This window comes from Triticum dicoccoides, chromosome 5A (assembly GCF_002162155.2).
Source record: "Triticum dicoccoides isolate Atlit2015 ecotype Zavitan chromosome 5A, WEW_v2.0, whole genome shotgun sequence".
Taxonomy (NCBI): Eukaryota; Viridiplantae; Streptophyta; class Magnoliopsida; order Poales; family Poaceae; genus Triticum; species Triticum dicoccoides.
The window spans coordinates 354,322,844-354,334,908 of record NC_041388.1 but is presented as its reverse complement, the minus strand read 5'-3'; positions in this window follow the sequence as shown (position 1 = coordinate 354,334,908).

Here is a 12,065-nt window from a genome sequence, read left to right as displayed (position 1 = left end):
CCTTGGGCGCCGCGTGGTGGTTGACTGGACGTGGGCGCCTCGACTTCCCCATGGCGCCTCGGCAACTGCACGGATTGGGCAAGTCCCTGCATGCAAAGTGGGTCATGATTACCTATAGTCGTGGAGGTCGGCGGTTGGCCTTCGCCGGCCATAAGTACGGGGCAGCGCGCGCCCTTCCAGTCCATCCCTCCTTGCTTGTCCTTCTTCCCGATCCTTGCTCCGTCTTGCTGCGATGGCTCCGATCCGCCGGTTCTCGACGGCAGAGAAAGGAAAAGCTCCCCGAGAGGATCTAGACCCACTTCCACCGAAGAAACGGCTCGTCCCCCGTGGCCCGGACGAAGGGGCCCTTGAGGTGGTGTCAAGGCCTTGGTGCGAGCGGGTGCCGCCGGGTTTCCCGCTGCCATTGTACGCCCACGTCGAGGGCCCCGAAGGAGCTGATGATGACCGCCATGGGCGGCGCCACCGTCGGCGCCGACGGGTCACGAAGGTGTGGGTCGTCCCCCCTGGGGTTCACACTGAGGGCTCCTCCCAAGAGTTCGTAATCCACGTCGCCATCCCTCTTCAGTCTTGGATCCACCTTCCTCCCATCTTCGCCTCCATCATCCCGCAGGGGGAGCCCCCGGAGCTCTGGCTGCAGCACGCCGGCTGCAGCACCCTCGCGACCGAGGCAGAGGTCGTGGTCATTGCCCCGGGCGAGGTCTTCATGACTCGGGGCTGGAGAGAGATCGCCCGGGTTTGCAGGGTGAGGGGTGTCTTCGCGGTCCACTTGGATTACGACGGTGCTTCGGTGATGCTCCTCAAGGTCTTCAACGCGAGCGGGCGCCGGCTGGAGTGTTGCCCCGGGGAAGGTGGCCCGGACCCTGCCGTGACGAGGACTGGGCCCGCCAACCGCTCCCTTGGCGGCTCCTCAGGTGGTGGAGGCATCGGAGGCTCCAGCGACTCCGGCGAGCTCTTCGCGACTCTGGAGACAAGCGACGACAACTACGAGCCCCCGAGCCGGCGCCGCTCCTGGAGCAGGGCGGGCTCGTCAGGCCGCCGCCGACTCTGATCTGGATGGGGTTGGCGTCGGTGCTTGACGGCCCACTGTTGATGATGGCGTCTTTTGCAGGGTCGCGCGTAGTTTGTCTCTTTAGGATCTGTTCCCTGCGAGGAATCAAGAACACGCCCCGTGGGGGCTTGTAAGGTGCATGTGATCCTGTTTTGTTAGTATAACCCTTGTCGTAGAATTGCGCGAGTTGCTCATTCCGTCTTAGCTCAGTCCTCCCTTTCGAGCCTCATGAGGGCTTGGTGCTCTGCGCCGACAGGTCCCAGTCCCAAGGCGGCTTCAGCCGTCGCTGGTATGCCAGGTCACGATGCCGTGGTCAAGGCCAGGAGGTGAGCGACCCGGAGTCCGGTAAGAGCCCCTGAGTCGCGATGCTCAGGAGGTCCCCTTTGGCGCCCAAGCAGCCGTTGTTTGTGAGAAAGGAGAGTGGCATCGCTAACACGGGGTAGCATTAGGTGCGGGGATGGTGCCACGGCAGCTTGCGCTTCCGGGTGATGACTTATATCGAGGATCATGGGCCGCTCTCTAGTGTGTCCCCGGGTCCGTGCATCGGCAGGCGCGAGGTTGCCCGGCGAGGTCCTCGTGTGTGTCTCCCCTCTCGCCTTTGCTACCCTTTCTGCTCTACGTCCTCGGGTCCCGGCCCTCGAGCGAGTCTCAGCCGTCGCTGGTATGCCAGGTCGCGATGCCGTGGTCAAGGCCAGAGGGTGAGGACTGGAGAGCCAGTAGGAGCCCTGAGTCGCAATGCTCAGGCACCGCCCCTTTAACGTGCAAGCGGTTCACGCGGACGAGAGCGAAGGAGACACCACATGGGCCTCGCCTGACGCAGCCCCCTTCAGGTGGTCCTGCAGGTCCATCATAGAAAAAACAAGGGGTTGCCATGGCAATTGACAGTCAGCCGTTGGTTGCTTCCGAGGGGTAGTGAGGCACTGAAGGCTTGACGAGGTGACGCTATGCGGGGCTGCCGCGGCCCGAGCTCGGCCATCCAGGTCGGCGTTGCAGGGACGGACCCATGCGCAAGCGTCGTGCCGTTTGGGAGCAGCTCCGTTAGTTGGCATCGGCTGAGCAGGCAACTGGGTAAAACACATTAGCCGCGAAGGAGTGGATTCGTTCAAATAGATGCTGGGAATGCGGACATTACTGGGTCAGGCCCGAGCGGCTTGGGGGATCATGCAGCCCGAGGGGCGCCCCCAACAAGGTAAGATAACAACATGGAATAAAAAGGGATACACGCTGCAGGGACGGACCCACATGGCCTGGGAATAATGCAGCCCTGGGGGCGCTCCCAGCTGGAAGTGGAAACTTGAAAGATGTCACCTGATGACGTTGAGGACGAAGGAGCATTGATGTAGCAGGCTTAGTGGGTTGCGGGAGCCGATCCTCACGAGCCCCCAGGCCCAGGGGCCTCGGGAGGTTCCGGAGGCACTGGCGGCTCCTCACGGGCCATCTCCATCCCTGCCAGGGCTGCGGAACGCCCTGCCTCTCGTGCCTGATGCCCCTCATGAGGCGCTGGTACGTGTCAGCCACGTTCGGCAAGCTGTAAGGCATGCGAACGTAGCTGTGGGGTGGACCTCCGCAGCACCCCACTCGCGAGGGCCAGAGGCGCTCCAGAGAGGCGACTCGGTTGAGCCCTGGTATGTCGATGCAGACGCGCAGCCCACCATCCTCGCTTGGATGGGGAGCCACTGCTGGTAGGCGGCGGCCGCCTTTCATGACTCTTGACTCCTAAGCTCCTGAATGGCCTTGCTGACAAACTCCTGAGGGTCTGGATCTCCTTGCCTTGCTCCTTCTTGAGGGAAACGTGCTTCGAAACACGCCTCCATGTGGTGCCCAAGCGCCTCCCTCGTGACCCTGGCTAGGTCGGTGGCCCTCCAGGGGAGAGCCCCCGAGCCCTGCCTGAGGAGGGCGCTAGGCGCACTTTCCTATGCGATGGAAGGAGGTTCCCCCTGGGCAGGCGCGGGCCCAGAGGGGCCTGCCTCCTGAGTGGTCGGGCCGGACGATGTCTTCTTCTTCTTAGGGGCGGTCTCGGGAGGCCTCCTGCTTCCATGATTCGGGTCTTCCAGTGACGCGTCCTGAAAGGCTCGTTCCAGGGAACACACCGCATCCTTCTCTTCACATGGCACCGTGATGACCCCGCCGCTTCCTGGCATCTTGAGGACGTTGTAGCCGTGGTGAGTTACGGCCATGAACTTGGCCAGCGCTGGGTACCCAAGGATGGCGTTGTACGGTAGGCGAATGTGAGCGACGTCGAAGTCAATAAGCTCGGTGCGGTAGTTGTCGCGTGCCCCAAAGGTGACAGGGAGGCGGACCTGCCCAATTGGGACCGTGGAGCCGTCGGTGATACTGGAGAAAGGCTTGGTTGGCTGAAGCTGGCTGTAGGGCACTTGGAGGTTGTTGAATGTTTCCACGGACAGGACGTTGAGCCCTGCCCCGCCATCGATGAGGGTCTTGGTGACCACCACATTGCTGATGATTGGGGAACAAAGCATCGGGAGAACTCCGGCTGTAGCCGCACACTTGAGTTGATCTGTTGAGATGAACATGATGGCACACGCCGACCACCTGAGAGGGCGCGTGGCTTCGAGCCTGGGGAGGGCTGCGTTCACTTCGCGGGCGAACTGCTTGAAGATGCGCTGAGAGGCTGGGGCTTGTGCCCCGCCCAGGATGCAGGCGATCGCGCGCGGCTCCTGGAAGCCCCCAGCCCCCTCGTCCTGGTGGCGGTCCTCGTTTATCCTTGGCTGCGGCGGCAGCGGTGGGAGGCCTACGTTGCCTTGCGGGCGATCCTCGCGAGGCTGATCCCTCCAGTCTCCCTTGCGAGGCTGATCTCTCCAGCCTCCCTCGCGAGGCGGGTCTTGCCAGCGATCCTCGCGAGGTTGATCGCGCCACCCTTGGCGCGGGCCACGGTCTTCCCAGCGTCCTGCGTTCCTTCCTCCTCCTCGGTCATAGCCCCGGTCACTGCGGTCAGGGCGACGGCCGATCCTTCCTTCTCGCACGGCTCGGAGCTCTTGACATTCGTTGGTGTTGTGGGTATGGAGGTCGTGGTACACACAGTATCGGCTGCCCTTGGAAGGTTCGTGTTGATCTCTGCCCCGCTTGGTGTCTGGTTCTACCGCGAGCATGGCAGCCCCTTGCGCTTCACATCCTTGGCCTTGGGATTCTTCTCTTCTGGGTCTGCGGCAGGCAGCTCGAGGAGGGAGAGACGCCCTTCCTCGGCCCTGGCGCACTTGTTTGCCAGGTTGAACAGTTCCAAGGAGGTGCACAGGTCTTCATGCATCGCCAGCTCCTCCTTCATCTTGACGTCGCGCACGTTGTCGGAGAAGGCCGAGATGATGGCCTCCTCAGTCACCTTGGGAATCTTGAGGCGTGCGCTGTTGAAGCGCTGGATGTACTTCTGCAGGGTCTCCCCGGGCTGTTGCTTGATGCGGCGCATGTCGCTCACGGCGGGTGGCCGGTCGCGAGTGCCTTGGAAGTTGGCGATGAAGCGGGTGCGCATCTCGTCCCAGGAGGAGATTGTGCCTGGAGCCAGGTTCAGGAGCCAGGTGCAGGCCCCGTCCTTGAGTGCCATGGGGAACCAGTTCGCCATGACCTTCTCATCTCCGTTGGCAGCTTCGATGCCCAGCTCATAGAGCTGGAGGAACTCCGCAGGGTCAGCCGTGCCGTCGTAGAGAGGAGGCAGGTCTCGCTTGAACTTGTCGGGCCACGCGACGTTGCGTAGCTCGGCGGTGAAGGCGCGGCAGACTGCTGTGGCCACAGGAGGCGTTGGATGACGGGGAACTTGGTCTTGCATGTCCCCACGCGCTGCAGCTAGGAGCAGCACGAGGTCCTGACGCGCGGGAGCAGGAGCATGGTCGCGACGTGCTGGAGCAGGGAGCGCCCGGGTAGCTTCCTGCGGGCGAGGGACTTCTTGACAGCTCTGCTCTTGCTGCGCCGGCGCCTGACGGAGCGGGTTCCGCCCAGGGGCCACGCGCCTTGGAGCCATGGCGCCTTCCTGAGGAGGAGGCAGCCGGGGCGCCGCCGGGGCTTCACTGCCGCGCGGGGCGGGATGCGGTGCAGCGGAACGGACGGCGCAGGAGAGCCCCCTGCGGCGCGGACAAGCTCGGCGATGTGGTCGAGCCATTCTTCGTAGACGTCGTCGACGGGACGGTAGCGCAGGAGCTCGTTCGCCGCGATGAGTGCAGCCCGAGCCTCCATGGGCGCGCGGAGCGCGTGGGACGAAGAACCAGCTGGGGTGAGCGAGGGAGTTGCGGTGCGGCCGTCTTGCCACACGGACGGATGCTGGGACAATTCTTGATGCTCGTCCCCCGCCGGGCTGGTGGCGGCGTTGATGGCAGGTGACGGGGAACGGCGAGGTCGCCCGCCGACAGGGGCCGTCTGGGCGACGTGGGAAGCGAGCGCGGCCCGGCGCTCGGCGCGGGCCCGACGAGCGTCAGACATGGGCGTGATGGTCGGAGGAGAACGGGGTGGTGGAAGACAAATCCCGGCGCACCCCTACCTGGCGCGCCAAATGTCAGATTTTGGGTTCCGGCAGACCCTTGAGGCTCGAACACTGGGGTGCGCGCGGAGATTTCGCCTCCTACCTACCTGCACCCCTCCGCCTTGCTAGGATCTCAACTAAGGAAAGAACAACGCAAGAGACACAGGGTTTATACTGGTTCGGGCCACCGTTGTGGTGTAATACCCTACTCCAGTGTGTGGTGTGGTGGATTGCCTCTTGGGCTGATGATGATGAACAATAGAAGGAAGAACAGCCTCGCGAGGGTCTGTTCTTGGCTGGGGTGATGAACTGCTGGGAGGAGCTCAGTCACCTTTCTCTCTCTCTCTCTTTCCGGTCTTCTCTCTCTCTTTTTCCCTGCCTCTCCTTGCTCCGTCTCTCTGTCCCCCCGTGTCCCTGTGGGTGGCTGGTCCTATTTATAGAGGCCCTGGTCCTCTTCCCAAATATCGAGCGGGAAGAGAGCCAACAATGGCGAGCTAATTTGAAGGGGGACAGCTAGTATCAACTATCCTGACAAAAGTAGTCTTCGCCTTCGCAAAGCTCTGGTGATGACGCCGCCTTGGGCTCCACGGTGACCTCCATCTCATAGTCCTCCTGGTCTTGGTCCCGTTGCACCGAAATGGCAACCTTTGCCTCATGCCTCGGTACTCCGCGGCTGCGCTTGCCCCCTTTGCACCAAAGAGGAAGGGAGGACGCTGCGCGGGCTGGCACCCGCCTGGCGCCCCCGTCGTCATGGCTTCCATCACGGGCACCTCGTGAGGTACCCCGCCTTGATCTCTCCGCCTCCTCGTGAGCCAGCCTGACGAGGCCGCACCTGAGGAAGCTCCGCGTCGTCTGTCCCGCGAGGCTTGGCCCCTCGCGAAGGTCTTGGATTTGTGTTGATGAAGATGGGCCGCGCTAGGCCCCCTTTTAGCCATGCCGCAGGCTGCAGGCAGGCAAGTCTGGGGACCCCCGTTCCCAGAACGCCGACAGGGGTACCTCACGAGGTGCCCGTGACGCAAGCCATGACGACCAAGCGCGCCAGGCGGGCGCCAGCCCGCGCAGTGTCCTCCTTTCCTCTTTGGTGCAAAGGGAGCAAGCGCAGGTGAGAGCATCAAGCAAAGGCACCCGTTTCGGTGCAACGAGACCAAGAACAGTCCAACGGCAGGAAGGAAGTCATTGTGGAGCCCAAGCCAGCGTCACCACCAGAGCCTTTGGCAGGCGAGGACCAACTTTAGTCAGGATAAGTGTACCCGATGTTCCCCTTCAAAATGGCCAATTGTTGGCTCCCTTCCCGCTCAATATTTGGGATGAGGCCCAGGGCCTTTGCCTATAAATAGGACTAGCCACCCCCAGGGTAGGGAGGATCCAGAATCAGCCAACCCAGAAACTAGCTAGGGTCGCAATCGAGAAGAGAGAGAGAGAGAAGGGTGACTGAACTCCCCCTAGCAGTTCATCCTCCCAACCAAGAACAGACCCTCGCGAGGCTATTCTTCCTTGTATTGCTCATCATCATCAGCCCAAGAGGCAGTCCACCACACCTCACACTGGAGTAGGGTATTACACCACAACGGTGGCCCGAACCAGTATAAACCCTGTGTCTCTTGTGCTATTCTTTCCATAGCTTAGATCTTAGCAAGGCGGAGGGGTGCAGGTAGGTAGGAAGCGAAATCTCTGCGCGCACCCCAGTGTTCGAACCTCAAGGGTCTGCCGGAACCCAAAATCCGACATTTGGCGCGCCAGGTAGGGGGTGCACCGGAGTTTTCCCTTCCGCCATCGCCACGACCTGCCTCGCGATGAGAAGCGCGTTGCCTGCTCCGGCCGCCGGCTCCAGCACGGGGGCCAGGGGGCTCCGAGCCCTGGCCCCAGCCCTGCAACGGGTACGGTGGCCGGACCAGTTCAAGCCAACGACGCCGCCACGCTATGGCGGCTCGACTGATCCGCTGGCCTTCTTGCTGGCGTATGAGGAGGCCATCCTCGAAGCTGGAGGTGACGATAGGGTCATGGCCAACTGGCTCCCCATGGCCCTCACCGGCGCTCCGCGCGCATGGCTGCTCCACCTGCCGGCAGCCTCCGTGGCCTCTTGGGAAGAGCTCTGCGGCCTCTCCCCCGCCCACCAAGCTACACCAGCACCCCCGGTCGTCGCAGCCCTCCTGGGCGGCTCGCATGCGCCGCCTACAAGTCACCACGTCAAGCCGTTCATCCGCCGGGTCAGCGCCGCTTCCACCCAGCAGGGGGCTCTCTCGGACCGGGCGGCGCCCAAGGCTGGCCTAACCTTCAGCTTGGAGGACCACCCCTCCAACTCGGCCTACTCGGGTGCGCTCCCCATGCTGTGCACACCCACCATCTGCCAGGTGGCCATCACCAGAACTCTCATCGATGGCGGTGCGCGCCTCAGCGTGCTCTCGGTTGAGGCCTTCAACCTCCTCTGCATACCCCTGGAACGGCTGCAACCCAGCCGGCCCTTCTCAGGCGTTGGGGGCGGATCGTCCAGCTCCTTGGGACAGATCCGGCTCCTAGTAACCTTCGGCACCTACAACAACTTCCGCATGGAGCTGGTCGACTTCGACATCGCCCCCATCGGCCTCCCCTATAACGCCATCCTCGGCTACCCAGCGCTGGCCCAGTTCATGGCCGCGACGCACCCAGCGTACAACCTCATGAAGATGCCCGGGAGCAGCGGTGTCCTCACCATGCACGGGGACACCGGAGACGCGTTGTGAGTGCTCAAGCTCGCCTTCAAGACGGAGGCGTCGGCATAGCCCGCCGACTCGGAGACCCCCGAGCCCAAGGGGGCTGCACCCGCCAAGAAGAAACAATTGTTCACCCAAGACAAGGCAGAAACCAAGCAGATACCCGTCGATGAGGACGGGTCCACCAACGCCACTTTCACCATAGGCGCCAACCTCGAACCCGAGCAGGAGGAGGCCCTGGTCGGGTTCCTGCACGCAAACAAGAAGGTATTCGCTTGGGAGCCTGACCAGTTGGCGGGGATTCCTAGGAGCGTAATCGAGCATCACCTCAACGTGTGCCCCAACGTGCGCCCTGTGAAGCAGAAGGCAAGGCGGCAGTCCACAGAAAAGCAGGCCTTCATCGTCCAAGAGACCCGCAAACTAGAAGCCGCTGGGGTCATTCGCGAGGTCCGATACCCGGATTGGTTGGTCAACCCTGTCGTTGTGCCAAAGAAGGGAGGGAAGGAGCGCATGTGTGTCGACTTCACCAACCTCAACAAGGCATGCCCGCAAGATCCGTTCTCGCTCCCCCGCATCGACTAGATCGTCGATTCCACCGCGGAATGCGACCTGCTATGCTTCTTGGATGCCTTCTCTAGGTATCACCAGATCAAGATGGCGGTAGAAGACGTCGAAAAGACAGCCTTCCTAACCCCGTGTGGAGTGTACTGCTACACATGCATTCCCTTCGGGCTGCGTAACGTAGGGGCGACCTTTCAGCGGCTGATGCACATCACCTTAGGCCCGCAGCTCGCGAAGAATGTTGAGGCTTCTGTCGATGACATTGTGGTGAAGTCTCGGGAGGCCAGGACCCTGATACAAGACCTGGAGGAATCCTTCGCGAGCCTCAACGCAGTGAACTTGTGGCTCAACCCAGAGAAGTGTGTGTTCGGAGTCCCCTCGGGCAAGCTCTTGGGTTTCCTTGTGTCCCACCGAGGCATCGAGGCTAACCCGGAAAAGGTCAAGGCGGTAAAGGACATGAGCCCGCCAAAGACCCTCAGAGAAATGCAGAAGCTCACTGGGCGCGTGATCGCGCTAGGGCGCTTCATCTCCAAGTTGGGGGAGCAAGCGCTGCCCTTCTTCCAGCTAATGAAGAAAAAGGGGCCCTTTGAGTGGACCGAAGAGGCCGACAAGGCGTTCCAGGATCTCAAGAGATACCTGACCAACCCTCCGGTCATGGTGGCTCCGCGCCCTCAAGAGCCCCTGGTGCTCTACCTCGCCGCCACTCTCTACTCCGCCAGTGCAGCTCTGGTGGCGGTTAGAGAGGAGCGTCGAATCAAAACCACAGCAGCAGCCCGGGACAAGGCAAAACAGGAACTAGGAAGGCCCACAGAAACCGCCACCACAGCAGAGGAGGATCAGCCGCCGCAGAGGAGTGCACCGGAGGCGGAAGAGGCCCCTCTCCCGGATGGCCAGCCTCAGGAGGCCTCATCGCCTCAGGAGGCGCCATGGTCTCCGAAGGGCGCCACCAGCACTGACGCACCCAACCTCATTGAGCACCCAGTGTACTTTGTCAGCACGGTGTTGCGGGACGCGAGGGCACAGTACCCCATGCCTTAGAAGCTCCTCCTCGCGCTACTGGTGGCCTCGCGCAAGCTGCGACACTATTTTCAGGGTCACCCCATCAAGGTCGTCTCGTCATACCCCCTAGAGAGAGTGCTCAGGAGCCCTAACTCAGCTAGAAGGGTCGTTGAGTGGAACATAGAACTACAAGCGTTTCAGCTCGAATTCAGCACGACCAGAGTCATCAAGGGAGCAGCATTGGCGGATTTTGTGGCAGAATGGATGGAGGCACCAGGCCTCAAGGCCGACGACGATCGGTCCCTCTTCCCGGGAAGCGAGGCGCCAGAAGGCTGGGTCATGTACTTCGATGGGCGTTCTCCGGGCATGGCGCTGGGGCTGGGACGGTGCTTATATCGCCCACTCAGGACAAGCTCTACTACGCTGTACAGCTCTGTTTCCAGCAAGGTGAAAAGGTCTCCAACAACATAGCGGAGTATGAAGGTTTAATAGCGGGCTTGAAGGCCGTAGCTGCCCTGGGGGTGAAATGCCTCACCATCAAGGGCGATTCACAGCTCCTTGTCAATTTCTCCAACAAGGTGTACGATCTGAAAGATGAGCACATGGAAGCCTACCTTGCGGAGATCTGCAGGATGGAGAAGCAGTTCTGGGGGTTGGAGTTGCAGCATGTGCCCTGTGGCACCTATCAGGACGCCGACGACATCACCAAACGGGCGTCCAGGCAGTTACCTCAGGAGCCTGGCGTTTTCGAGGAGCGGCTCTTCAAGCCCTCAGCCTTGTCGTCATTATCAAACACGGCTCAGCCTCGGGAGGAGCTCCCCCAGCCACCTGCCTCAGGAGCCCCGGTCTGTGGCCCGGCCTTAGGAGCACGCCTGCTCCTGACGATGGAACCTCAAGAGGGGTGCTGGATCACGGAGATCCGGAGTTACTTAACACGAGGGACCCTGCTGGAGAAGGAGGAGGAAGCGAAGCGTGTGGCACGGCAGGCCACGGCATACTGCATCAAGGATGGAGAGCTCTACCGGAAGCGACCAAACAATGTGTCCCTGCGCTGCATCTCCAGGGAGCAAGGAAAGGAACTGCTGGAAGATATACACGGCGGAGACTGTGGACATCATTCATCATCACGGACCCTCGTCGGCAAGGCGTTCTGCAGTGGGTTTTATTGGCCCACCGCACTCAATGACGCCGTCGAACTAGTGAAAGCTTGTGAGGCCTGCCAGTTCCACGCCAAGCAGATCCATCAGCCGGCAGGAGGCCTGCAGACTATACCCCTTTCATGGCCATTCGCAGTCTGGGGGCTGGACATCCTGGGCCCATTTCCTTGGGCACCAGGGGGCTACCGCTACCTCTACGTCGCCGTGGACAAGTTCACCAAGTGGGCTGAAGTAGAGGCCGTCCGCACCATCCCCGCGGGTTCCGCGGTCAAGTTCATCAGGGGCATCATGAGCCGGTTCGGGGTGCCGAACCGCATCATCACGGACAACGGTTCGCGGTTCACCAGTAACCTCTTCAAAACATACTGTGCTAACCTTGGAACGCAGATATGCTACGCTTCGGTGGCGCACCCCCGAAGCAACGGCCAGCCCGAGCGAGCCAACGCAGAGGTCCTAAGGGGCCTCAAGACCAGGACGTTCAAGAAGAAGCTGGAGGCCTGCGGCAGAGGTTGGTACGACGAGCTTCAGTCCGTGTTGTGGTCCATCCGCACAACCGCGACCAAGCCAACTGGAGAGGCCCCGTTCTTCCTGGTCTACGGAGCCGAAGCGGTCCTCCCTCACGAGGTCAGACGTCGCTCCGCGCGGGTCCTGGCGTTCGACGAGGCGCAGCAGGACGCCATGCGGGGGATGGACCTCGTGCTGGGGGAGGAACGTCGCCGAGAAGCCACGCTGTGAGCGGCGAGGTACCAACAAGCACTGCGACGATATCACTACCGCAACATCCGCCCGAGAACTCTCGAGGTAGGAGACCTCGTGCTCAGGCGGGTTCTCTCCAGGGAGGGACTACACAAGCTCTCTCCCATGTGGGAGGGCCAGTTCAAGGTTGTTCATGTTTCCAGGCCCGACTGCGCGCGCTTGGAGACTCAGGAGGGGGTGCCGGTCCAGAACACATGGAACATCTAGCACCTCCGGAGGTTCTACCCCTAAAAAGGCCCGGAGCCTGTGAAGAAGGCGAATGCCTGTGAAGCTGTCGCGTTTTGGAAAAGGCCCGGAGCCTATGAAGAAGGCGAATGCCTGTGAAGCTGTCGCGTTTTGGAAAAGGCCCGGAGCCTATGAAGAAGGCGAATGCCTGTGAAGCTGTCGCG